This window comes from Dermacentor albipictus, chromosome 5, assembly GCF_038994185.2.
Source record: "Dermacentor albipictus isolate Rhodes 1998 colony chromosome 5, USDA_Dalb.pri_finalv2, whole genome shotgun sequence".
Lineage (NCBI taxonomy): Eukaryota > Metazoa > Arthropoda > Arachnida > Ixodida > Ixodidae > Dermacentor > Dermacentor albipictus.
In genome coordinates this window covers 97,742,261-97,765,961 of record NC_091825.1, presented here as the reverse complement: position 1 = coordinate 97,765,961, position 23,701 = coordinate 97,742,261, and positions in this window count along the sequence as shown.

Sequence of the window (23,701 nt, the reverse complement as noted above, 5' to 3'; positions counted from 1 at the left end):
CCATTTGAGGTCGGGACTGACATAGGCTTGTTCCTAAGCAATTTTGAAAGGACTTGCGAGAAGATGAACTTCGGCCCGAGTACATGGCCACAGCGGTTGCTGTCTATGTTGCCGTGTGAGGCGGCGGAAGTAATCGCCAGACTGAGTGTGCAGGATGCATATGATTATGCAAAAGTTAAGGCTAGTCTCCTGAAGAAATACCGCCTTTCAGCCGAAGCTTTTTGGCAAAGGTTTAGGAGCACAGGCAAGAAAGATAGCGAGGGCTATCCGGAGTTTGCATATAGCTTAAAGGCCAACCTAGTCGAGTGGCTTAAAAGCGCGGAAGCGTACGACAGCAGAGACATGATCATTGAATGCATGTGTCTAGAGCAGTTTTACAAAACCATCCCCCAAGCTGTGAAACTGTGGGTGCAAGACAGAGGTAATGTAAACACTGTGGAAAGGGCGGCTGAATTAGCCGAAGAGTACGCAACCCGTAGAAAGTTGAACGCCGAGGAGGGAAACTGGGACGGTCGAAATGGACCGCGGAAACCATTTCCGTTCAAAAAGGGTGCGCAAACTAGACGATCAGAGCCTGTAGACATGGCGGAAAAGCCCGCAGAAAAGAGCGAGGAGAAACTTAACGGAGAAACCGCACAAAAAGAACAGAAAAGAAAATTCGAATCTGTTAGACCAATTCGCTGTTACAAATGCCACAAACTGGGACATATAGCTGTAAACTGCGAGAAGTCTAGCGTAGTTTTTTCCTACGTGGAGGAAAAAGATGAGAATATGGAACTTTTAAGTCCATATCTCCACGACCTGCAAGTTAATGGAAAACCATGCCGAGTGCTAAGAGACAGTGCCGCCACGCTGGACATTGTCCATCCGTCTTACGTGATGGTAGATGACTTCACCGGAGAAGTAGCATGGATAAAACAGGTTGTAGAAGAACACAGCGTGTGTCTGCCCATGGCCAAAGTCAAAATCAGTGGACCATTCGGGGAGCTAGAGAGTGAGGCTGCAGTTTCCAAATTTTTGTCACTGCAGTATCCCTACATCTTTTCGAATCGTTCGAATCAGTTACTGCGTGACAGAGGGCTCAAACTGGGAGAGGGCATAGTACAGGCATTGACCAGAGGCCAAGCTCGTAAGATCGCGGCGCTTTCGGCTGAAAATGCTCAAGCTCCTCCAGCTGAAGCAGAAAAGGGGATAGCTTCAATACCCGAATCCGAGCTAGGCCCGAGGGACAAAAGAACAGTTGAGGAGAGCCTGCCAGTTGACCAGCTCAATGAGAGCGTATACAGCACTAGAGTGTCAGAGTTCTAGCCTGCAGGAAGAGCAAGCAGACGCGCTCACAAGCGAGACAGGGTCGTTATTATCACCGGCCTCAAAGAACTTTGATCAACTCTTACGCGTGGATAGAGAGTCACTGGCAGCTGAGCAAAAGAATGATGAGAGCTTAGCAAAATTACATGACACAGCTAAAGAAGGCATTGCTAGGCGCAACGTAACGATACATGAGAGAGGAGGATTGTTGTATCGGCATTACAGAGATCGAAAGGGTAGGATTTTAGATCAGTTAGTCATACCTACTAAGTATAGGCAGGACCTTTTGAGTCTTTGTCATGGAAATGGGTGGTCCGGCCACCTAGGCATAAACAAATCAAAGGAAAGATTGCTTATGGAATACTACTGGCCTGGCTGTTTCAAGGATGTAGAAAACTTTGTAAGATCATGCGACGCCTGCCAGCGTTCTGGTAAACCAGGAGAGACTTGGAAAGCTCCACTGAAGGTAGTGCCCTTAATAACAGAGCCTTTCAGACGACTTGTAATAGACACGGTAGGGCCTCTTCCAAAAACAAAATCAGGCTACAGGTACTTGTTTACCATGCTGTGTCCGGCTACCAAGTTTCCAGAAGCAATCCCTTTGAAAGAGCTCAGCTCCACCGAAGTAGTAGACGCGCTTTTGACAGTGTTTGCACGAGTTGGGTTTCCAGCCGAAATTCAGGCAGATCAAGGGTCAGTATTCACGAGCGCACTGACTTCCTCATTCTTTCAAAAGTGCGGGGTAAAGTTAATACACAGTTCTGTCTATCACCCTCAGTCAAACAGTGTAGAGAGGTGGTATTCGGTGCTTAAGCGAGTTTTGCGTGCGCTCTGTTACGAGCACAAGGAGGACTGGGAGAACTGTCTGCCGGCAACTTTGTTTGCTTTGCGAACAGTTCCACATGAGGCGACAGGGTTCTCACCAGCAGAACTAGTGTATGGGAGGACACTCCGGTCTCCACTGAGAATGTTAAGAGAGATGTGGGAGGAAAGAGGGGAGAGTCCAACCGTGTTGAATACGTGCTAAATTTACTGGAGCGGCTAAGCGCAACCCAAGAACTAGTCGGAAAGAACATGGCAATAGCTCAAAAGAACGCCAAAGCCTACTACGACAAGAATGCGAGGCTTCGTACGTTTGAAGCCGGCTTAACGATGAAAGCGGAAAAGTGTAGGTTCGGTTGTTCACAGGTTACTTATCTGGGCCATGTTGTCGGTCAGGACATGAGACGGCCGGCTGAGCTGAAAATAGCTACGATTGGAGAATTTTCTCAGCCGCGCCCGAAAACGGACCTTCGTTCATTTTTGGGACTTGTGGGGTACTATCAACGGTACATTCCGAATTACTCGCAATTGGCAAGTCCATTAACAGACGCCCTCCGAAAGGGAGCACCGAGTAACGTACACTGGGATAAGGACAAAGAGAACGCTTTTCAAAGTTTGAAAACGCTATTGGTTTCTCGCCCTGTGCTTCGCGCGCCAGACTACACAAAGGAATTCATAGTTCAATGCGACGCAAGCGACAGAGGTATGGGCGTGGTACTTAGCCAGGTCGGCGACGATAACGAGGAGCATCCTATCCTCTACGCCAGCCGTAAACTAAATGTAAGAGAGGAAGCCTACAGCGCTTCAGAGAAGGAATGCGCTTGTTTGGTTTGGGCCGCCCAGAAGTTGTCGTGTTACTTGTACGGAGCGAAGTTCATCTTCGAGACCGACCACTGTCCTCTGACGTGGCTCAATCAAATGTCACACAAAAACGGCCGCTTGCTCCGATGGAGCCTCACTCTCCAAGAGTACAACTTCTCCGTTAGATATAAGAAGGGAAAGTTGCATAGCAATGCGGATGGTTTGAGCAGGCTAATTTGAATTCTACGTTTGAGGGTCCCGCCGAAATTTTAAGGTTACTAGTGTTAGCTTTTCTTTAGGCGAAGAAAATCCCCTCTCATTTGGCAGAATTCCCTCCAATAATTGCTGAATTTGTCAGCAGGAATTTGCTTCAGGAATTGGCATAGTGAAATGTAGCATTTTTTTTGTTTCTGCACTTATGTTGTTGTTGTTGTTTTTTTGAAGCCTAGCGAGTCGAAAGTGAGAGCCAATGCACGTCATCTCGGCGCAGAGCCGTGTTGTGGGGTTCATGTTGCAGTTGCCTGTCCTTGTTGGATGTTTTGGGGCGGTGACATCAATGCACAAGTGGTCGCTGCGAGCCAAGACATCAATCCCCCCCTGACCAGCAGCCGTTCTCTTCCTGCCTAGCGGTTGTCAGCGCTAGACAGTCGAGACTTTCCGGGCCATGGAGGCGCTGTCAAGAATGGCGTGCTGCGAAACAAGATTGCCACACAGTTACGACAGGGCGACACGACGCGCACCTCTCCCTCTCCGTGGCTGCAGCTGGGAGGCGTTCAAAGAAGCGACCTTTGCGCTGGAATCCGCCGCCTTCCTCCAGCCCCTTCGACATTGTGAGGGAACTAGTTCGGTGCGTGAACAATGATTCCGGAGTTCCCCAACGCGGAGCTGATTTGACACGCATGGACAAGCTGCCGCGGGAACGACGTATTTTTGTGCTTCTCACGGTTCGGAGTGGCACGGAACAACGAGCGACCCTCGATCGGCAACGATAGTTCCCGGAACGGCACCCGCCAACGCCGTCGTCGGGCATCAGAGCGCGGTTGCCTTTGTGTACGTAAACTGTTCTGCAGAGCAGCGGCGAGTTGGTGATGAGGAAACGAACAGTCGCCGCGTCGTAGGACCGGCGGATCGAGTGTATAAAAACTGTGGTTGTGCGAATGCTGAGGACACTTCTCTTGAGCAGTCATGTTAGACTGAGTCACTTCTCTCATGCAGTCATGTTGGACTGTTACTCTTTTTCTCAAGCAGTCATGTTAGACTGATTTAATTTCTGTAAATAAACCCTTTTCCTCGTTCTCGATGAGAAGCAGTTCTTCACTTCATCAACGATCTCAGCGTAAATAAGTTGGACGACGGCATGGGCCAGCTACCTCCGAATTCATGCCATACTCCAATCTTGGCAAAGGACCACGGACGATGGGATTGAGCCCCCAATCCTGACACCGTGTAGAGGTGGGTCTCTCCATCTCGTCGTATCTGTCTGGGCTGTTGCGGTGGAGGACGCATGACAATAGGCCGCAGTATAGCGTTTTCCTTGCCAGAGAGCATAAGTCCTCTTGAAGCTGAAAAATACGTATTAATGACCTTTTTCCAACCACACGTACACCCACTGCTCGTTTCATATTTGCTGGCGCCAGGGATAATATCCCATTTCACACATATCAGCCCTGATCGAAGCCGCCTTCTAGTCACATTAGGACGAGCACTCAGCGAAAAGAAATTATATATTCGGGCATTGTCTATGCCTGCCAATTTACGGCATTAAAATTTGGCGGATACTTCCTGGACTTTATTGGTTTACATCAAATAATATAGAACGGACCTATAAGGTTTAGTGAGCAGGCGAGCAGTTTAATTTCTAAACACGGCCTATCCTCGTATGTGAAATGAAACCCTTGGAAAAGTGCAGTGAAAGAAACGTACATTTTATGCGGAAAATAGAATATATATATATATATATATATATATATATATATATATATTTATATATATATATATATATATATATATATATATATAATGTAGCTTCTGCTAACGTATAGCCAATAGCAGTTACGCCAATTCGGCAACCGCAACAACTCGACACCAGGACTATAGCGGTGTTCCACGCGATGTAATCTTTAAACTCGTTGCAAAACACGTGCACGCGCCGCGCGAAGCCACGTGGGAGTCGCGGCTTAAGGACCTGCAGAAGCAGCGGCAGCCCCGCGCAGCTCCGCGACGCTCATTAGAGCGTCATCCATCACGGAAGGCGGTCCGCGCACGACGCCTTGCCTCCGCGATTTGGTGGTGTCGTGCGCAAGGCGCCATGCTTGGAAGACGGGCAACGCGCGCGCTATCTACCGCCGAGTGGAGGCCATATCCGCCAGATCTGTCTTTCGCCTTCTTTTCAGGCCTCGTGGTCGTCCGCCCTTTCGGTTTCTATAACGAAGCGGCAGCGGGCTGCGGTCACGGCGGAGCCAAGGGAAGGCGTACGAACTGGAAGAACTGGCGGGACTTGAGTGGATGCCACGCAGTTTCCGGCGACGCTTGGAGGAGAGTGCTCGACCACTAAAGTCGGTGGCCAGCTAACGAGAGCGTTGAAGTAGCCTGCCAGGTATTTTGAAGCGAGTTCCGTGGCCCGAATTCCGAGGCTTTACGTGCCTGAACCACGATTTGGTTGTGAGGCGGGCCAAATACGCGTAATATAATTCTAAAGGCGAATTTCTGAAGAACAAGCTGGTGCGGAGAACCCAGGCCAGTAAACGAATGCGAGGTTAAACGCACCAAAGGTTTTTTTTTTGTTTGCTTGCGAGAGCGAAGAATTTAGATAAACTCCCCCCTTTAAGTACAGGGAACGTCGCATGGTGAGTTTCCATTGTCGCTAACATCCGTCGGGATAGTCAGCAGCGAGGCTGCGCTGCTGCGTCGACAGCGAGAACCACTCGTCACGAATTGACCTTTTGAGGACATTTACAGACGTAATTCCTCCTGAGATGCTACTACACGCCCAAATGAAAATAACCTTGCAACCCATTGTAACGTTAAAAAAAGAAAATAAGATAAAGCCCTGAATCCAGCCCGCTATCGGCGAAGTAACTACTCGCAATGCAGTACCTTGCTGCGATGAACCAGTTCACGCCGATAGTGTACTTGCATGATGTGCATTCGCGGTTTAGCGCTAAACCGCGAATGCCCACGCGTGAAGTACAGTAGAGCTCACAGTGGGAAATTAAGATTGCCACTTACTATCAGCTTCACTCGAAAATGGTTTTATAGTCCACTGTACTTTTGCAGTCGTACAGCAGTCCCGTACCTAGATGTTCTAGTGTAGAACTTCCTTATCGTACCGCCATATACAAGATGCGTTGCTCTAAAATCCCACAGCGTCCGTTCCCGAAGAGGTGGACACGCTGAACGGCTCTCCGCGGTCTCGCATGCAGGGCACGTTTGCGTTCAGCTCATCGTCCCAGCCTCCTCACTAGGCGACCGCGGCGGTTATGATCATTTGTCACACCCCGTGCAGTCGGCAGAGGGCTCCTCGCTCTCCCGTTGGAATGCCGCCTCCGTCTTCTCCCTCGTTCTCAACGCACCGGACGTCTTACGGGGACCTTCGTGGGATCTTTCCTTTTTGTTGGTTTTCGTCTTTGTTCCCGTCTTAGTGGACTCTTCTACATTTCGCTTTATTCGTCGTCATTTCTGGGCACACGAAAGAGCCGCGACGAGTGCCCTGCATGTGGTGTCTTTTAGCGTGCTCGTTGAGGAGAAGAAGGCCTATCTATGCTTTGCTGTTATTACATGTTTCCTTTATCGCGGCTCTCATAAATAATTATTGATAACACGATGCCAGTGGGCATCTGCTCGGAGCTTTGGTTCTCTTGGTGTAGCCAGCTCTGGCTGCTTGGCACAGGCGCGCCACGTCTGTGTTTAGTTGCGGTTTCGTATTGACTACGGCAGCTACAAATAATACAAAAATTAAACGTGGGGCGTTTGTATCGCTAGTCGGTGTTCTCGGCTATATTTTCCTTGATAAACCGTTCAGCTGCGTGGCATTACGAATGCGAGCGATCGTTCACAGGCGGCGCGTGTTATCGGGCCATTTGATTGTAGGAGTGATTGTTGCCTGAGGAATATGCCTCACTGGCTCGCCACAGGCATTGACAATTTGGGCTTGTTGTAAGCCATTTCTACGAGGATGATCGTAGCGAGGGTACGCGGGGAAGGAAAAAGAATAGTCACGACTGAACGCTAATCGACTGACGAACCGAATGTGCCCTAGTAATGATACCTGTAACATGGTAGTATTGGCTCAGTGAACGGTGGCTTTCTGGTTTGAGCCAGTCGCACTGCTAATGCGTTGGGTTTAGTTTGCCGTAGGCAAAAAGGCAAAGAAATAAAGCCTTCTCATCCAAGCAATCCCTACGTGAACTACCCGGACAACTTCGAACTATCGCACTCGCTAATATTACCCCACAGCGTTCGCAAAATGAGCAGCTAGGTACTAGATGGGCCAATGATATGTTCTGCTCGAAAAGTTGGCGCGCATCATTATTTCCTTAAGTCTTATTTGTGTCGCTTAGTTATTGTTTTGTTTTTGTCGTAATTTCACCGGAAATGAATTTTTGCGAAGGATTGGCCCTTCCTTGGTGTGTTTCTCGAAAGCTGGCCACAGCGTTTATTCTGTCTCCACCACGACGGCCGTATCTAAGGCTACAGCATGAACCGTCTCTGGCGTCGACTTCTCTGGTTGACTGATCATGCGAAAAAAAACTGACGCGCATCAGATGGCAACGATTTGATTGAACCCGGAGATGGACTTGCGCAACTGGCATCGATGGCTGAATGACACATCTACGTCACGTGGCAGCAAATGTTATAAAATGCAACAAAACAGGTACGAATAGTAAGGTCATAATGGTATAATCTCCGATGGGCAATTATAGCAAAGGCTTCCGATATTAGCTTAAGCGAGTTTGTTGAAATCGATGTGGGGAGTGACAGTGAAGGATAAATTGAAAACGCTACCTACGATAACAGAATGGATCGTGGTACTTGCAACCACGGTTCAAAAAGAACAGGTAAGACGTCTTTGTCCCGTAATTGAAAGAGATGAGTACTCGACGAACATGAAAACGATGAAAAAAGGCAAGTTTCTTGCAACCCCTTTTGAAAGGTAGCGAGGTGATCTAGCGGGAGGTTCCGAAGCTAATTCTGTGAGATAGCTAGGAGTCGGTAAATTACAGTAACAAATGGAAATCCAACATAGATAAGGGGGCCACCAGCTGGAGTGGCACACTGTGGTGTAATGGAAGACACTCAACAAAAGCAGAAGCCCCAGGTAGTAGTGGGACGTGAAGGAAACAAGGAAAGAAAAGAACGAGGAAAAAGAGGGGTACGTTCTTATTTTCCAGCTGGTCTTGTTCACAGTTTGAAAGTTTGCCCAGCCGTTTTGGAAAGGAAATGGCACATGTCACCGTCCTATACTCTAGGCGACTGCAGTACGCGCAGGACTCGAGCCAGAGGCTGTGGCGGCTGGCTTCTTTGAACTTCTTTGAAGGCTAGTCTAGAGCTTCGCCCGTATCGAAGAATCTTGACGCGCGTCTCTTAAGCACGAATTAATAACTGTCTTGACGACGCAAAATGTACGCCTACTTGAAGCAAGCGCCGCTGGGATTTTGCGAAAGCGCCAGTGCGTGCCTCCAAGGTATCCGCCCGCTGTTGCAGTCACGTCCCCGCAGCTTATCGGATCATTTCCCACTGCTTTGATCGGTAAGTGCTTCGAGTGTGACTCGCTTTTTTTTCTTTTATCACCGTTTCGCGCTATCACACATCTTCCTCGATTTTTCTTTCCTGTCGGTCGAAAGCGCGTGCGCGGTTTCGTAATCAGTCATCTCACTTCTGTGGAGCGAGGAAAAACAAAAGAAAAGCAGGTGAGAGCGATCCGTAGTGCCAATGGCTAAGAAGTTCTTTGTCGCTGTGACAGTTCTCTATTTCTATCATCTTGTGTTCAATAACTTGCGTAACCATATGTCATAGATTCGCTCTTTTGCATGCTGGGCTAATACGGTGTAAACGCGAAGACGCAAAAGCTTATGTTCTCAAACAAGAAGCAGCCACTGTTTCTCGATTATCTGCAGAAATTGTGGAGCTTGACTATTGACAGAACTGACTGTAGCCCTCTCTCTAAGAATGAAAACAAGAAGAAATGAAAGGAGTTCACAAAATAATGAAACGCTGTCCGGAATGTACACGATCCAAAAAAAAAAACAGGGAGAAGAATCACATATCGAGAGCGAGATATGTATAAATGAAGGGCAGGAAAAATAACCAGGGCTGAGCCCTGTTGGCTACCTTTCACTGAGGAAAGGGGAAAGTGGAGGTAGAGAATAAGAGAGCAAGAGAAATTCAAGTGCTGATGACGCCGACGTATAGTGAAAATTCTTTAGCTGCATCCCAGGTGGTCGCTCTGTCCTGCAGCCTTCAGAAATCGCGCATGTTTGGCCTCCGGAAGATGTGATATGCGAGACACTGCACGTCCTTCGAAAATGAAAGGCTTCATTTACGCTCAGCTATAAACTAGCTAGACGGAAGACCTTTTTCGTTGGACAACATCTTGAGATAGAAGAATGAAAAGAATAGTGTGCCGAGACATACCAGTGGTAGAGCAGCTAATCAGTGCTCAATGCGTTAACCATTTGCTTTTAAAGGTTAAAAGAGTACAAAGAGAACGCAAGCTTCAACAAGTTATGAGAATGTAGAAAAAAAGACATACGTTATTGTTCGCGGAATTAAACAGGTCACTTTCTGTAGTGTGGTCCACGAGCAAATCCCAAATAGATGCGACTGTCTGTTTATTTGTACACTATGGACGTCCAAGTGCTGCCTGCGTAGAAAAAAGAACAATTATTAAAGCATTGAGATGGCTGCGAAATATATGCAGCTGGTCGTGGTGTGGGCATTCATTGAGGCAGTTGTTCACAATACCCTCGGCCTTACACGAACACTCTTGCTCCGCTGTAAGACTTGCCCATTTACTGTGCGGGCCATCCGATACGTTGAATTCACCAGTCCGGTCTCGTCAAGTAAACGAAGCTAAACAGCTCTGGACTCAGTCAGTATTTAGGAATTGTACAGCCTACATAAACGCCACGTACTGATGGCTTCCTTTCTGTCACAGAACAGTCCAGCTGACCACCGTGAGCGAGGCATTTACGATGTTCGCGATGGATGACCCTCACTCCGAATATTAAAATGCCCCCACATTCTTTATTTCGTGTTCAGGCCATGTGTTACGGATGTATTAAAAAAAATTATTGGGTTTTACGTTCCAAAACCACTTTCTGATTATGAGGCACGCCGTAGAGAAGGACTCCGGAAATTTCGACCACCTGGGGTTCTTTAACGTGCACCTAAATCCAAGTACACGGGTGTTTTCGCATTTTGCCCCTGTCGAAAACGCATGTATTAAGGCTACTTCGCTGATAATGAACGTATCTAATGGCACGCTGTATGGATATGCACCCTTTGAGCAGTCGTTATTTCCACCTGTGTGGCGTGCAACCCTAAGTATACTCGACCGTCGCTTGTAATTACAGGCACGTCTCGCGTACCACGACATAACCGTTAAGGAGCGACAGAGACCGCATTCGTCGTTGTTTCGTAGCACAGAAGAGTTTAATAGGGCCAGTTATCGCTATAGCATTTTGATGAGGTGCGGTTGCCAAGGGCATCCTCTCCATATATAATCGTGCGTAAAGAGCGTGAAGGGATTTCTGAAATAGTACGTCATACCCTTGAGTTGCTGAGTTGCTTTCATATAACATTGGCCACACCTTCTACTGGTACAATGCGGTTTGCGTGGTGGAAAGGCGGTATTAGAACGCTTGGTGGAGTTTTACGTCCGCCACTATGAGGCAGGTCATAGTGGAGTAAGTTAGACCACGTATGTTTTATTTGAGTGCGTCGAAATGGTGATATACCGGACTAATACGATCCTCGTCACAACCAGTCGCGGCCGAGAATCCAAGTCGAAATCAAATGTTAAGTGGCACAACGTTCTGCTTAAACACTGAGCAACCTGCGACAAGTACGCGTGGATGTAGTTAAGCGTTTTCGATGCATTTGCACAATGGCGCTGTTTTATACATGTATTCTTTGTGTGAAAATTTTTCTTACGGATAGAAGCAGAGGATACTCCTATATTGTCCGAAATATGTTACAAGTTATATATGTTAAATATAGGCACATGTATAGCCTGTTCTGTCCATTAAAATCCAGTAGTTATTTATCATGTGTGGACGATGGCTCCGCAGATAGCAGTCCGACGGACGGCTTATTTTATATATTGACGGGATTTAATAGGAGAGGTTGGCGCTTTTAGATGGCACCGGCTACTCCTAAAAGCTTGGCAAGAAAATATATTGTCACCGAATTTGTGACAAAATGCGGCATAATAGTATGACAAAAAACAGTCATTCGGCAATGTCCCAAAGTTATGCAGAGGAGTCCAGGGATCCACAGGAGGTGAAAATGCATACAGTTGTCCATGTAAACATAAACATATGCGCTTTCAAATGCAGTCACCGTTGGGCGACATGGATGCGACCACATTTTCGACGGGTAGTAAAGCTTTGATGAACGCTGTCTCGGACCATTTGACAAGAGACAGGTCTGCGAGAGCTGCTAGGCGAGGGCGGAAGAGACAAATCACCTAATTATAACAGCGTTAGTAAGTGCATGACCACTGGTAACACAAATAAGTACATTTAAGTCATTATCTGGCTCATGAGGCTAAAGGACTAGTAAGCGTTGCAACCAAGACAGAAAAAAAAGAATAATTACGAGGAAAAGATTTAAAAACTGTTTTATAAACTCTCATATCTATCTTCTTGAGTTTGTACCCGAGTGGTTGTGTTTCTCGACATGATGAGACTTATCGCACTCCACTTACTTTTCCAGAATGAACTAACTTAGGTTCACGTTTGTAGCTCAGGCTCTGTTTAACTTTAGTACCGTGACCTTCAGTGACCGGCCCTATTGTGTGTGACCTGTACTGTGTGTTCTACTTTATTCTTTTAGATTTGTCCTGTTGCTCATTCTTTCCCCTTTCCTCCATTTCTTACTATCGTCCATTTCTGTGTTTCTGTCTCCTCCTTTCTGAAGAGTAGGCAGGCGTGGTGCTCCTTCCGGTGGCAGTTGCCAGCCTGTTCCTCGCTTTCCCTTTTCTATCAAGCGTACATACAACAACAACAACAACAACAACAACAACAACAACAACAACAACAACAACAACAACAACAACAACAACAACAACAACAACAACAACAACCGACGACGACGATGGCGACGACGAATCGAAAATATGTCGACTTGATTAACAAAGTGATACACAACACTCTAAAACAAAATTACACCCTTTGGGTTGTATCTTGCCACACAACGCTAAACGTCATCTGTCTTGTCCGCATTTCCTTTCTTTAACACCGCGAGCCCGGTATTTCCCAGTAACGAACGACACGCGCGTTATCAGCATGGCATAGCATTCCCAACAGGAATGTAGCGGGTGCAACGTTTTCAAGAACGAAAACGCAAGCAAGGCAGATGACGGTCTAAGAGTGAAGGTTTAGATGGCTTCTACAATATTCAGTGCGGCAAGGCATGGATAAACGTTAGGAAATGCGGCGAGAGAGACAAAGCACTTCAACATTGGTTAAGGGTCGTAAGCCATATAAGACCCTCGCTTAAGGGTCTCGCTGACTGCGTTCTGTAGCACTGTGCTGATAAAATCCGTCCAGTATCATTAGTCTTGCAGACCGGCTGCTTGAGTCGGTCACTCGGTGGGGGGATTGTGGGTTAGCTTCATTGGCGATGAGAAGGTAGGGTAAGGTAGTCAGTGTGGAGAAGCCACTCCAGAGGACATGCGGAGCGATGGGATAGTCGCCGCAGTGTCAGCAGGGTGGGAGGGCCGTCTCTGAAAAGGCCTCGAAGGACATGAATACGGTGTGTTCGGTGACTAGTGTGTTGACGGAATATTGTCACGTGGTCGTGACGTCAAAGAACACAGTAGCAATACTGTGAAAGGCAAAAACTAGCTTTTATTGGGCGAACCTGTGCCCACAAAACACGCTACACTTAAAGCACAACGAGAGCGGCGAACACAGTCGGCGATCGTCGTAAATCTGATCAGCGGGTCAAGCGCGTCTGCTTTTATACAGCAGTCGTCGAATGTTCCAGACTAATAGTTGGGATCCGCATGTCTTCTACAAAGTTCTACATCATTCGCGTCAAGCGATGATATCAGATAACACAAGATTCGGTGACAGCAGACAGCGGATAGAAGCATCGACCACTTTCCAGAAACTTCGGATAAATGCAGGCGCGTCCCGCGCTGTGCGATAACATTTGCTAGGCGGCAAAACGTGTCGCCCGATAAAGATAAGTACACGTGTCAATATTATGTAGTGTGTTCAGGAGTGTGCCTGGCGATCGAAGGTGCCCTGTGCGTGTGTGATGTCAGAGCAAAGTTTACAAAGTTACTCTCGCTTGTCTGAGTACGGGTGCAAATATAGGGAGCTCGGTAGGCGACCGCGCGGGCTTGACATGGGGTTGGCGCGAGCCTCGAGTACCATTTAACGGACGAGTATGTTCGTTCATTCCTTGACAGGCCTTCGCGACCAGGGACCCAGTCGGTCCGGTTGGCTAGCGCGCTTTCTTCGGCCTCAAGTTTTGTCCGAAGTCGTTTGTGACCTTAGCCATGACAAGATTAACGTACTCTGTGATCCGGAATACGAGGAGTGGCTTCGAACACTCGGAAGCGTTTCTATAGTTTAACTACGAGCTTAGGCTCAAGTTCATGCATGGTGGTGCATTGGTGGTGCTGGCGTTTAGGTGTCGGGGGATGAGATCACTTGTCCGAGTGTAGATGTGGAAGTCGGTGTAATATTTACGGGAAAGAATATTTAAGGTGAAAAAAAATATTTCGCAAGAGCGCCCACAATCCGCCGTGGTTGCTCAGTGGCTATGGTGTTAGGCTGCTGAGTACGAGGTCGCGGGATCGAATCCCGGCCACGGCGGCCGCATTTTGATGGGAACGAAATGCGAAAAACACCTGTGTACTTAGATTTAGGTGCACGTTAAAGAAACCCAGGTGGTCAAAATTTCCGGAGTCCTCCACTACGGCGTACCTCATAATCAGAAAGTTTTTTTGGCACGTAAAACCACATAATTTAAGAGCGCCCGCACGTTCGAAGCAGCTTAGACTTAAGTGTGAGAAAAAGTAAAAGTGGAGAAGTAGTAGCAATAGCCGAAGTATTGACAACAACTACAACAAAAGCGACGGTGAAGACGACAAGAAGAACGATAAAGAACACACAGAAGAAGCAGATGTAGTTATCCGTAAATACGCCAACTGTATCTGCTACACATGATGCGGAGGCAATGTTTCGTATAGTATACGAATGGACTGCGTAGGGATGACTCGGGCGTGAGCGAGGAAATGCAGCCGCAGAGTCATTTATTGATCATGCTCTAGCCTAATAAATGAGGGTTTATCGCTGAAGCATCAGAAATGCCTTCATCGGTCCCCGAATGTCTTGCAGAATCAAGTACTACATTTTCCCAAGTTGTTGAACAATTGAATCTCTGTGGTCGTTTCGACAAGCGGTGGTCAGGTCGAAGATGAATCGGTTGGAGCAGGCCTCGGTTTTTTTCTCTTTCCTCCTTTTCCCGAAATGTGGATAATATACTTTTACTGCGCGAAACACAAAATGAGTGCATGCAGACAACGGAATCAAGGCAGCGTTCACGGAAACCAAGAAAACAGCTATAAAAGCACAAAAAGTAAGAGAGAAATTGTGGACGCTATCGAGCATTTATATGACGTCCAGAAATATCAGGGAGGATCGTTACCTGTCGTTAGCTAAATTTCACTGTGAAGACAAGTGTGTTGGGAGAGTCGCCGATGACAAACGACACAACAAGCAGGCGTCTTTGAGATTGTCGGTAATTTGCTCGCGCCTTTTTCTTGTTGCTTTGTTATAACAGTCAGCATTATCGTGTGTTAAATCGGGCAGAGGAAAGCACACAACGTTGATGGATGCGGCAATGCTCAAAATAAGTCTGTGCTCTCACGGCTACAAAGGAACCGGAGTGTCAAAAAGCATAGCGCATATCACGCCCTGACTGAGCGCGTATTGTATACACGAGTTCGCTAGCGGCGAGACACCTTTTCACGAAGAGGAGCGTCGGCTCAGCGAGAATCGCTTTTCCTGCACTCCCAAACGACGTTTAACGTCACTTTGGCCATTCTATTGTGCATGTAGTCACGTACACTCGTTACCTGGTTGATGAGCCTTGTCATGGGCACGGAGGCCGTGAGGAAAGCCACGTCTGACCCTAATTTATAAAGGTGCGTCTATAACGGGTCGGGTTGGCCAAACCACACATTTAAACGAGGTGGATATAGCAGAGCTCCTTTTCGCATTGCTTCCACGTTCAAAGAACACATTGTTAGCTGACGCTGATGAGTGCGCCGGGTCTGTACGCATGAGAAGCGTTATCTTGAGGCAGTATACTTCAAGTGCATGGGTCACGTACTTACTCTCGCCGCCTGAGATTCCACTGAGCCATGTGGTTGTCTGTTGGTCGTTATGAGGGAAAGTGGCAGCACTAACACTTCTTAGAATCTACGTGAAGGATCGCGTGCATGAATCAGAGTTATTGTGAACGGTATCTTGCAAGGAATTGTCACGTCTGCTCGTCGCTTCTCGGCATAAACCACTGACTGTTGGTGTCTCTCATCTGCGATTTTGTGAGGCCGCAGACATAAAGTGTCCGGTTAAACTCGCCTGCCGTTACCGTTGCCACCAGCTACCATACTGTGCGTAAAAGCACACACATTCATTTCGTGAACGACGTCTGGAACCGAAAGGTCCACTGATGGCCGGAAACTTAACAGCCGGTGACGGATTCAGTGCTATGGCATAGCGAGAGTATAGATGGAGACGTAATTCAGATAGGTCTGTTATTCACGCGTACCCCTGCATGGTTATTCGTGCAAGCTCAGTTCCCGAAGAGGCGCTCCCTCCCAAACACTGCACTGCGCTCAGCTGCCGACTGCGCTCGCTTCCAATGGCAGTGTTTTGGAATGCCGCCTTCTACCCGCGGTAACGCTACGCAATCTCGCTCCCTCGTTGGGCGTTACGAATACAGCGATAAATGACTCCGCAACAACCCCTCTTACGCGTTGTGAGCCACCTCGCCACGGCAGGTGCGAGCGATGTCTCAGGCGGCAGAGGCAGAGGGCATGTGGAAGGGGGGAGGGGAGGGACCTGAGTTTTACTTGCGGGACGGAAGAGGCCCCAACTGCTCGTGAGCCAGCCATCGCACAAAAAAAGAAAGAAAAAAGAACAGGAAGGAAGAACAGCAACAAGCAGAAATAGAATAAACAAACAAACAAACAAGAAAGGGGACTAAGCAAGCTACGCGGCGTGGTATAAGCGCGGTCGTCATCTATTATGGCCACGGCCACCGGATACACGCTATACTAAAGGCCTTCGGTCTGCTGCTAGAACTGTTGCTGCTCGGTGCCCGGAGAACGGGCGACGCTCCTGCACCTGCTCGGCTTGTTCTCGATTGCCGCTAAGCCAAGCTAAACGCCCGCCATGATGATCTCCTTGCAGCAGGGGAGGTCGGTGGCTATTAGGTCTGGGATTGCCGCTGTGCTCGCCATGGCTCGGCTCGGCTCGGCAGCGAGACATGGCTGCAGCCGACGCGTCACGAAAAGGGGGCTCGCGTGCCTCCTTTGTCTTTCGTCGCGTGAATGCGCGCCGGGCGAAGGCCGCCGCCACTTCATTTTCGCCCTGTCCGAATGCGCGGCCGACGCGGGCTCTGTTTCTTCATTGCGGGGTGTTTCCTTGGCGCCCCACGGTTCGGGGCACCGCTCCGCTCCCCTCGCGCTTGCTCGAGAAGTCGGGACAACGCGCTGGGTTTAGGCTCGAAGGTGGGCGACATTTAAGACGAAAGTATGTTTGCCCGAGCGTGCGTACCTCAGGAAGCGTGACGGAAGGGTTTTGAGCGTAGCCACATTAGTCCTTTGTTTACGCTTACAGAGATAGGGAGATGGATGAAGAGGTGAGCGGTTGAGTTATCCAGTGTGTGCCCTAGGGAGCTCGTAAATTACCGCACATTCCTTAGTGTTCTTAGTTCAGTAATAGCTACTTACTAACATTTAGTTAATTTGCAAATTATTCATTTTGATTTCTTGGGGAAGTAACCCGCATCTTCCAGTGAATCGGCTCGAAGGGTTACAATTGTTCCATCTGCGGCAGGCAATGAAAAACAAAGAATCTATTGAGATTGCACAAACAACTCAGTGCAGGCTGTTGCGCAGTGGGTAGTAACACTAACTAAAAATAAGAAACCAGGAAAAAAGAAGGTAAGTGAAGGCAAGTCTTCCGTAGCTGTTACGAAGTTCGTACGGTGCACGGATGCACGCCGAATGCACGGTCAGCGTGACTCACAATTTCCTTCCTGCACTAGGAAAACAAAGTTCCCCGTACGTATACGCTACAGTATACGGAGTAACCTTTCCTATTGCTGGGCGCGTCTCCCGAGAATGTCAACGTTTCGGTCAATGATCGAAGTGACCCTTGCCCTAATCGATTATGTCCCGCCGAATAGTAATTAAGTTAGGTGGCCCGTGGGAAGTGCATTGGCGCATTATTCTGACATCCTCGACTAATTATCTATCGACTCGTGGATGGTGTAAAACTTCCGTGTAGTGGCTGTCATCGTTAATCCTTCACTCGCTGCCTCCATACTAAGCCCCGGGGAAAAAAAAGGTAACACCGTTTCTACATTGCTTCTTTGCATTTGTGATTTTGGTCTTCGGTTCTTGGCTATTAAATATAAGAGCCCTTGCATTTTCCCAGCCCTGTCATCAGCTTTCTAACGAGACAAGTTCGGCGATGTTTATTACATGCAGCGACATGAATGTACATTATATGTGCACATATGTATACGCACTTAAAAGGCGAGATGAAGGCCAACTTATTATGTTGCTGCCAGCAAGAAAAGAACGGAGTAAGAATGCGTATATTTGAAGCCTGCGATATTCTGTGATAAACAAGCTTCGGAAGATGCGAGAGACCGTGTTAGCTCAGAAAGAGAAAGGAAGAGAGATACATACTTATTTATCCAAAGAAAAGAGTGCAATAGGTCGGCCTGGAGTCAGTACGTTCTAGCCACCTACTCAGTGTAGTGGTAAGCAGATACTGGTTAAATAAAGCTCGTTAGGTTTGCAGAGCTGTTTATGACTCTAACTTGCAACAAACGCCCATGAATGGGAAAATGAAGGTGCAGTAAAAATGTGAGCACTTTATAGCTAATAACTATTTCCTGAGACGATCACAGTGATTCAGAATGGCCTAGGCCCTTTCAGACTATGTGTTTGTGCAATAATATGCGATACTTACTTGTACGGGTTTGACTTTGTCTATTAGTGAGGGGATTTGTGTTTGAGTGAGTGAGAAGGATAAATGAGGACAGACGTAGACAGACAGGTATGAGTCACAAGAAAACACCGCCCAACACCGCCCAACGTTGGAGATAGACGAGGTATTCTGGAGCGCATAAGTGTACCATGTGGTGTGAGTGAGTGAGTGAGTGAGTGAGTGAGTGAGTGAGTGAGTGAGTGAGTGAGTGAGTGAGTGAGTGAGTGAGTGAGTGAGTGAGTGAGTGAGTGAGTGAGTGAGTGAGTGAGTGAGTGAGTGAGTGAGTGAGTGAGTGAGTGAGTGAGTGAGTGAGTGAGTGAGTGAGTGAGTGAGTGAGTAAACGTTTATTGGGTCCAACAAAACGCGATAAAATGCGCACCCGGCTAATCTCACGACGGGACCGACGGGTCTAGCCTGCCGGCCCGATCACGGGTGCGCTGGACGGCCAGGATTTGGTCTTGAAAGACTGGACTTCGAGCGCGTCCCACTCTTCCTTAGTGAACTTCGCGCCCAACAACCCGCACTCCCAGAGCATGTGAAACAAAGTAGTAGCCTCACCACAAGCCACGCAAGAACAATCTAGATAAATATAAGGATATATGCTGTTAAGGGACGCCGGATTTGGGTAGGAGTTCGTTTGCGAGAGTCTGAGCGTGACCGCTTGCGGCCTGCTTAGCTTGGAGTGAGGCGGCGGGAAAACCCTTCTCTCTAAGTAAAAGAATTTAGTAAGTTCATTGTGCGTGATAGGAGCGTCTCTGTGTCCGGGGAGAGAGTCGCCCGACCCGAGGGCAGCGCGGTCGGTAAAGCCACGCGCAGCCTCGTGGGCAGACTCGTTGAGGTTCAGAGGAACCCCCCCAGTCGCCCCGACGTGGGCAGGGAACCAAAAGATGGAGGGTGTGGACCTGTCGCCGTGTTTGGCGCATTTCAGAACTTGGGCTACCTGCCGGGCTACCCGGCCTTTCTGGAATGCCCTGACGGCCGCTTTCGAATCGCTATACACCCTTTCTCTCCGACCGTCTTGCACGGCGAGTGCAATGGCCATTTGCTCGGCTACCTCGGGTCCATCATCCGGACGGAAGCACAGTTGACTTTGCCCAGCGTTTCTACGACGGAAACCGCAAAATCCTTGCCGTCTCGGTACGCGGCGGCGTCCACGAAGCTTGCTTCGAACTTGTCCTTGTAGATTTGCTTTAGTGTTTCGACGCTCTTGCCTTGCGAGGACCCTGCGTTGTGCACGGGATGAACGGGCAATGATGGGCAAAGGGGCAATGACGAGCTTCTTCCCTATTTCTCTGGGGATTAGGGTGTCGTCAGTCAAGTTCTTGGTGGGGGCAAGTCCGATATATCCTCGAGGATCCGCCTGCCGGCTGGCGTGGTGGACAGCCGAGTCAACTGGGCCCGTTCCTGAGCCTCGGCTATCTCCTCCTTGCTGTGTATGCCGAGCCGGAGGAGGTCCTCGGTATGTACCATGTGGTTTCTTGAGACCCCACAGCTTTCGGGATCGGCCCATATTTTTCATTGAGTAAGGACATATTTCCATTTCAGTTTCAAATGGCGCATGTGAGTTTAGTTTTGGCCTGCTTGCGCTAATAACGCGTTATTATTGTTCCGTATTAATATTGGTCTACGTCAGTGTTTCTCAAAGTTTTGCGGCACGTGACCCCTTTTAGTGGTACCAAACTACGATGACCCCCCCCCCCCCCCCTTCCCCCCTTTATAAGCCTTCTGAAATTGTACTTTTTTCAGTGAGACAGATACATCTATATTTCAATTCATTTTAAAAGTAATTAAACGGAACAGAGGGAGCTATTAAAACTCTTTTTAATGTTTTTAACAAGGATTGATTTATTCTTATATTTTAATGAGCAGGATATAGTTTACTCCTTGATGCCCAGACATTAAATATGATAGCATTTCTTTGCTAACTGCCAGGCAAATTTCATTGTCTCCCACTGATAAACGAAGGAGTGCGAAGAGGTTTAGAGCGTAACGTCAAAGGTTAGCAAGAGGTATTAACGTCATTGGTGATAGTGATAGAACCTCCATGACCCACAGAAAAAGGCTCATAACTCTGTTTAATGCTCCGGATCCACAGTTCGAGAAACACTGCTCTACAATAACTTGGTGCGTCTTTCTTTGTTCCAAGGTTAATTTTGACGTCTATTTATTTGTCCTACGGGAACCACAGGGCTTCAAATGCTTTATTCGTGGAGTAAAGCCTCACGTCCGGTGCCGGTTTTATGCGCGCGCAGTTTCAACAAGCACAGCTGAGTCTCATTTCGACCTTCTTACGCTGAGTACGCGTTATGATTGCTCCGTAGGTAACCCTACGCTAACGTGGTGCGTCATTTCTTTTCCAAGCTTCATTCTTACGTCTTTTTTTGTTGTTCTACCTGCAGTAGAAGACTTCGAATTGTCTAATCTACGGGACAACAGTGCGCTGAAACCCAAATCCCATGAACCTCAAATCGACCTGACATCTCCAAAGAAGACCTTGTCATCAAAATAAATAAATAAATAAATAAATAAATAAATAAATAAATAAATAAATAAATAAATAAATAAATAAATAAATAAATAAACAGAAAAAGGAAGACAATTAAAGATAAGCTGGCATGATGCTCACTTCCTTGGTTAGTCCATATTCTTTGTCTGGAATAAAATTTAAGCAGAAACGCGTATTTCATCTGGAATCTAAAAAGAAAGCCGTATAAATCTATAGCCACATAAATATTCTTATATTTATCTCTATAGTGTGACACGAGTGTACATCTGTCTTTATTTATATATTGAACGAAAGAATTACATCGAAATCAGTAATTTGACAGGAAACCTTCATATCACTCTCTCCTGCGTACGAGCACGCTGCACGCAAAGGCTCCTTACACAACAGAAGGGACAAAAAGAAAAAAGAAAGAAGAGAAAACTAACTTTAAAAAAATTTTGCAAGACGAAGAAAATACCAGCAAATGAAATAGCCTTCCCGCCAACTACCTCCTCTGCGCTCTACAAGAGTTTTTGACGCTATTTACGTGGTTTAGGGCCACGCCGTCGAGCCTGTGGCGTGGGCATCAGTTTACGAACCGCCAACGAGAATAGCGCCTCGGGGCGAAACCATAAATTTCCGGCTCGAGTTTTTATCTGGGCGCTGGAGCTCGTGCGTACATAACAGCTTAAGTGCCCGAGAGTTGATGTGACTATCGCTTACCGTCGAAAGAGCAGTGCCGGGCCCGCGAACGAGCTCTCCCCCAGACCGTGGGCTGTCGTCCCTCGTATAATGTGCGAGTTGTAATTTGTTTCGTCCTTGTAAACTGACGCGCTTCCCTTCCGCGGGCCGATGTGTGCGGCCGCGTCTCGTTTAAATTGCTGTATGAACAAGCGTTTTCGACAGGACCGCGAGGCGTCTCTCGCACGATCGCCGTACGTCTTACCTGCCTCACATGTGTTGCTTTCTTTTTACTTCTTCCTTCTCTCTAACGCTGGAAGGTGATTTGTCTGCGGGGAATCGCTTCGAAACCTGCGTCCTTCTATACCTGTATACGTCTGGAGCATGCTTAGATGCAGGGCGGCACGCATTACCAGCGTACAGCAATTACTGAAGCTTGTTTAAGCCGTAACAGCGCGAATGGAGGTGGTGGTCCCTTGAACGTGTGTAGATTAACTATACTGGAACAACCTATCTGCAGAGCTTGATTCGCGACTTCTATTCTTCTCGGAGGGCTACTACTTGCGTAACGACACCTTAACATGCCTTCAAACGGTTTACAAAGCATGGGTGTTCTCCTCCGATACGCTATGATCAGCGATGGATGAGTCGATTAGCCCTTTCACGAGCGTTTACTGTCACTATTCGCAGTTTGATGAATATTTCAAATCGGCTGCTGTCTCGGTGTGGCGCGTTCATCCTTCTCAAGGCTCATTGCGGTTTTCCAGCCGCTTGCCCTTCCACGTGTACGGTATCGGCACAGGAATCTTGCGGTGCACGCGATCTGAGATAAAAGTCCACTTGCCGCGAAGCCTGGACAAGCAGGCCTGGAAATGAGAGTGTGCATTCGTTTGTGCATCCTGGACATCGTCGAATTCCGCCACGTTTTGGAATTGACGATATTCTCGGCTCTGATTCGCCCAGAAGGCGGCGACGTTCTCTCTGGTGGGCTCAAATTGCCACCATTATACAATTGGATAGTATATATAGCGGAATTTTACAATGTCGAGAACGATAGAACTGAGCTGCTATGCCGGATGCTGTAAAATCCCGCCATATTGCCGCACTCTGCAATGGCGTCGTTTTAAAGCAATCAATCGTAAGACAGGCTTTAGCAGCCCTCTAGACCAATCGGGAGATAACAAGACGATGGCGAATTCGGTAATACTTCAGAATTTGACAGTACCCAGAATATTGCCAGTGCACTGCGCGGCACTCTATGTGCTACATTCGTGAAGTACACGAAGTTGTAGGTCTCCTCACGCGTAAATTTCGCAGCCTTTATCACGGACATTGGGATTTAGATAAGGGATGTGAGGTGCTGTTGCTAGTCCCGACGTGGGGGACCTATCACGTTCCCGATGATGATGACGACAACAAGGTCGATGGTGATGATGATGAAGATCATGATTATGATGATTGTGATTATAATCACGGTAATGTCTTATGACATCCCTTTCAAAACGGGTATGCTAATGCGAGAAACCTGATGCAAAGCTAATCAGGTCTTTGCATGTATTTGTCTAGCATTTTGTCTGTCTTTCTGTTGTTGAGACGTACAGCGTGCGAAGGTGGCCTGTGTGGTGTACGGAGGTGTTAAGGAACTTACTTTATCGCAGTCAGCGCAGAAGCATATCAATGCACACGTTGCGGGCGCTCAATCGATGTGGCGTTCACGGCGTTCCATGGCAGAGCACATGGTTCCGAGCTCGTTTTTTGTGGCGCAGGGGTCACTTCTACAGGTACGCAATGCATAAAGTATCATCCATGTTGCGATGCGGCCAAACTTTATCGTGCCCTCCGCCTCGACTTTTTTCATAGTTTAGCTGTGTGTACGCTTGTTCGGTAAAAATCAATCAATCAATCAATCAATCAATCAATCAATCAATCAATCAATCAATCAATCAATCAATCAATCAATCAATCAATCGTATATGTGTTCTTGTATCTGTCAATTTTATGTAGTGTATGGTGTGTGTGGTGATTGTATTTTTTCTGCTCTCCCTTTTTTGAGGAGGCGCTGCGATCGCCGAGGAGTGTGGACGTGCTCGCGTCGGCTCCGTGTTCGTGAAATGATTTTGCAGCATTTTCTTGC